General features: G+C 35.2%; 1 non-coding gene across 1 annotated transcript; it reads left to right on the top strand.

The window, feature by feature from the left end:
• The first annotated feature begins 4,991 nt into the window (after positions 1-4,991).
• LOC132301961 (small nucleolar RNA R71) lies at positions 4,992-5,100 on the top strand. The gene has a single exon (XR_009480693.1). It is a non-coding gene; the product is annotated as a small nucleolar RNA R71 (small nucleolar RNA).
• Positions 5,101-5,325: the final 225 nt, after the last annotated feature.

Genomic DNA, 5,325 nt, shown 5'->3' with positions numbered 1-5,325 from the left:
TTTTACACAAATGGAATCAAAGAATACAAGTTTGATACAAAAGGCTACAACAATGGCATTTCATGCTAACATTTGCATGAAATGGAAACTCGAACATCCCAATGAACGACAAGCATCACGAACCAAGTCTTCGTACCTGAACAAATCCCCCAGTAACTTCAGGGTGAGTAAACAAGTTTACTCGTAGAGAATGTGCATGCATCGACTCGATTTCTTTAGAGATTTTTAGACTACATGGAACAGTTCAAAAGGATGATGCCACCTAACGTCTATGTCAAAATGAGACGCAGGAAGCATCCTAAGCTACATTAGAGCAATATCAACAAGAATAATGATATATATACATATATGAAATAAGTCAGAGTTGGGATAATCCAAAGAACACGACAAGTTTACAATTGAACATGAATCACATTATTAATGTAATTTAACAAGATTAGAATGATCCAATTAACACGACAAGAAGGATACTTGAAAATGAGTTAACAAGAATTACATCATCAATATAATTAACATGATTAGAACACTCCAATTAACAAGACAAGAAAAATACATGAAATCAAGGATAATGCATAATATCTATACAATGAAACAAGATTGGAGCATTTCACATAACATGACAAGAAGTATACATGGATATAAGTTAACAAGAGTTACATTATCAATGCAATTAACATGATTGGAGCATTCCGATTAACACAATAGGTGTAACACACGAAATCAAGAACAAGGCATAATATCTATGCAATTAAACAAGGATGGAACATTCCATGGAACGCGAAAGGAGTTATACATGAAATCAAGAACAAGGCATAATATCTATGCAAGTAAATAAGATTGGAGCATTTCACATACGCAACAAGTTTAAATCTTCAAGGAATAGCAACTTGAAATTTAAAGAGTGAAATCAACTAATGTGGAAAACTCGGATATCACTCGGATTAAAACCATACTCTTGAGATCACTTTAGGGCTACTAACCCATGGGTACCTTTCCCCTAGTGCGCACTATAGTGTAGGAGGACATTCCCCCGTACTAGAACCAAGTCCTAGTCATGTCAATTCTTGATTGATATCCCAAGTCCCAAAATCAACAAGTTGTGCAAATCAAGATAGTATCAAAATACAAGAAATGCATTAACCACGTTTCATACACAACCAAGATTTTGAAACATACAAGTCATGCCCTAAGTTCATCAACTATAATGGCATGTGAAATGTCAAGAAATCATAGTTTGCATCTATATAGATTAGAATCAAGATACATATAGCATATAGAATCCATTGAAGGAAAAATACCACAAGTATAAGTTACATGATTCAAGTACTTACTAAGCAGCACATGAGTAATTAAATCATTCCAAGACAAATGTGCATGTTCATTAAGTACATTAATGAAACCTAGATACAAGGAGTCATAGTGCTTGATAAAAAGATGGAAGTACATGAAATATAAGTCAGATTCATAAGTTAACATGAGTTCAATATCAAAGCATGATTAACGCGATAGAAGCATATAAGGAAATTTAATCTACTTAAGGGATTAAATTGTCAAGATTACAAGACAAGTCAAGGATCATGTCAAGGACCAGTTCAATATCAAGTTACATGTTTATTTCGTACAAGACACGACCATGTGAATCAAGTTCCATACAAAGGAAATAATTAAATATAAGTTTCAAAACGTATCCGATTATTCTCAAATTTATACATGTGAGGGAACTTGTCAAGGAAAACATGAATGCTAAGTTAGAAACTTAATCAAGACAAATGAGCCATTGAATGGATTTTAATTAATCCTTTTAATTAAAATTTCTAGGTTTTGAAATTCATCCAAAGGATCTCAATTTAATATATGTTATATAACATGTCAAGACTTGATTTAAAAACATGATACAAGTGAATTCTAAGCAAGACACAACCATGAGTATTAAACTTTAATACTAGAAAAATAATAAATGAAAAGTTTCAAAACTTAATCATATATTCTAGATTTAATATATGTGAAACTATATGACATGCATATCAAGAATATCAAGTCAGAATTCAAATGGAGTGAATAGTACGCATGGAATAAATTAATTAATCAATTAATTAAATATTCTCTAGATTTTAAAACACCTTTGATCACTCTCAAATTCATCTATGTTGAAGAGTATGCTAGGGCCTAATATAATATACTAACACACATTAATTTCAAACTAGTTAAGGCCACATGAATTAATCTTTCACTTAAGATAAATATTAAATAAAAACTTTATTACTTGTCCAAAAGCTCTCAATTTAATATATGTCAATGATCATGTCCAGGGGTAATATTCTATCATGCCACATATTTAAACCAAGTTATGAGCAACTGGGAAAATCAAATCTCATAAAAGAATATAATTAAATAAAATCTCTAGATTTGATATCAAAGCAAGTAAACAAGTTGTATATGCATCACAAGCATACAATATAACAAGAAAATAAATTATAACACCCCCTACCTCCATTTGAGATAAAAATCTCAAAAGCCCACCGAAATAAAAGTGTTTCGAATCCGACGCTACCGAAGGGTTTTGTCGGGGACAACACGATGAACAAGAATCCGAAGGAAGCCCCATGAAAATCACAACTTGACTTCAAACCCGAACTCAAGAAATGGTCGAAAATGTGTTCTTATATGGATGAAAGATGTGCGTCGTCAAGACAAGCATTAAACGTTAAGGCACTACGATGTGTCACTCGAGGGAAGTAGCCAAAAAATGAAGAAGAAGGGTGGCAGCCCCTTGGCTGCCATGGCTGCCAGCCAAGAGAGAGGAGAGAGAGAGAAAAATCTGATATTTTCTCTTAAGACCTCCTATTTATAGAAAATCTCAAAAAGTGCCCCGAAAGGGTTCCGCTGGGTTCGAAAAAGTGAAATTGGAGCAGACGTGCTCAAACGACAAAACTCTATGAACGAAAAAGATTCAAAATAAGAAAATATGAACAACAAAAAAAATGATATCAAAAACTGAGTCCTGAGCAGAGAGATATGCCCGAACAAGTTCGGCAGCAACCGGGGTCAGAAATTCTAAAACTGGAGAAAAATGACCAGAATGGAATTCTAAGAGTACACGACTAGACGAAATGTGAAAATGAATCTCGTACGAGGATCCAGGCTCCAGACGAGGTATTTTTGCAATAACTTTCGTTAATTGTACAATGGCCCCTCCAAAAAGTGAAAACTGCACTAATGCCCCAGAATGAAAATAATATTTTCTTAAAAACCACTGAAATAAAATATCTTCAAAAAATATTTACAAAAAACACCCCAAGAAAAGAAAAAGATTCTGAAGAACTGTGCATCCATGCCCCTATAGACACCGGGTGCAACCAGAGTACTTTCTTACAAAAGTAAAGATACGTATTTCGTAGAAACCACTAAGGATGAAGGCACTTGAAGTTAAAAACTAACTCCAAGAATGAATGGTGAGGTTTTACCAACAAAGTGACAAATGGGGAAAAGACAGAGTAGGGAAAAGGACGAAATAGGAAAAAGGACGAAAAGTGAATAGTGTCGAAAAAATGAAAATGCGGAAATGACTCGGTCCTTAAAGGAAGTTGTCAATCCGAACGAAAGAGTCTCAGAGACCATTTTTGAGCACTCGAGACGACACTCAGTGACGAGAAATAGAACTCAGAAAAGAAAATTAAACGGAAAAAATTTATTCGTAAAATTTCAAGAAAAAAGAAAGGGAGTTAAATGACCGGGTCATTACACATTGGGAATGCCTCGGCCAATATTTGCTCCACAACCCCGTATAGTTCAAGCTAATCAAGGTGTTCGTGCAACACCACCAATTGTGAATCCTCCCATTGCATTAAGAGACCATTATGTGCCTAATGAATACAATGCACCCACTTGTATTCAATTGCTCCCATTTAGAGCACATCACTATGAAATTAAACCACAAACTATTCAAATGCTTCCAAACTATTATGGACTTCCTAGTGAAGAACCTTATAAGCATTTGGATACTCTTCATTGGAAATACCTACTTGATTATCAATAACCTTCCCACTTCTCATGGTTGTCACCGCATTGACATGTTTAGTCGTGTGACCTTTCGATGAGGAATGAGTCTCCACAACACATTATTGCTTTGGTGGTGCATTGAAAGGCATCTTCCCTTTCTCTCTAGTATTCAAAGTACTAGCTATTTGCCTGACTTGGGTTTCTAGCTTAGCAATGGATTGAGAATGAGAATGAGAATGAAGCAATTGAGTGTTCGCCTCTAGAGTGGCTAGAGCGGTCAACACTTTCTCCTCAAAAGCGGGACTCCTAGAATTTCATTGAGAATAAGATGATTGAATAGGAAAATGAGAATTTGAGAATTGATTGCCATTTGAAATGATGATCTAAAACCTTGGGAACCTTGGCCTTGCATTGGCGGCGGAACATATTTTCCTTCAAAACCACCTTAGGGAGGGTTTGAACCTTCCCCTTGGTTTTTCCAAGAGAAATTTGGATGGTTCCTCCAACTCAAATTGTAATGAGTTCGATCGGGATTATTCCCTTGGTTAACAAATGTAGCATTTACTTGTTCATGATGCTCACTTTGCACATGTCTATGGGGACAATTGGAAGTAGAATGTAAAATACTATAACATGTCATGCATAATTCATTAGAGTTACGATGAGAATGGTTAGGGGAGGAAGACATTTGATTCGCCGAAGTTTGGTTGATTAAAAATTGATCAAACCTTTGAGATAAGGATTTCATTTCGGCAGTTATGTTATTGGAATTGTCAACTTGGTATAAGCCGACATTCTTCCTTCCACCTAGATTTCTACCATTTTTAAAAGATAAAGATCTATGCATTGAATTCTCACTCATGCTTTCATACAATTGCCAAACGTCATTTTCATGCTTGTTAAGATACGAACCACCTATAGATGCATCAACCAAACCCTTGTGATTATCCGGTAAACTTTCAAAGAAATATTGAACTAGTTGCCACTTAGGTATGTCATGATGTGGGCACTTCCTAAGCAAGTCATTAAACCTTTCCCATACCTCATGAAACATTTCCCCATCCCCTTGAGAAAATTCAGGAATAGAAGTTCTCATAACATTGGTCTTTGATACCGGATAGTACTTCTTCAAGAACTCTTGTTGCATTTCTGCCCAAGAAGTTATCGAAAAAGGCCTAAGATTGTTGAACCAATATTTTGCTTTGTCCTTAAGGGTAAATGGAAAAAGTTTAAGTCTTAACACTTCTTCTGGCATGTCCGTGTATTTCACGGTGGAACACACTTCAAGAAACTCATCCAAATGCTTGTACTGTTCTTCACTTGGAA

The sequence above is a fragment of the Cornus florida genome, unplaced genomic scaffold (assembly GCF_030987335.1).
Source record: "Cornus florida cultivar Cherokee Brave unplaced genomic scaffold, ASM3098733v1 CherokeeBrave_3.0.0_Hap2_Chr03, whole genome shotgun sequence".
Classification (NCBI taxonomy): Eukaryota; Viridiplantae; Streptophyta; class Magnoliopsida; order Cornales; family Cornaceae; genus Cornus; species Cornus florida.
Note: the sequence above shows the minus strand (reverse complement) of the source record. Positions and strands in the feature narration are given on the sequence as shown.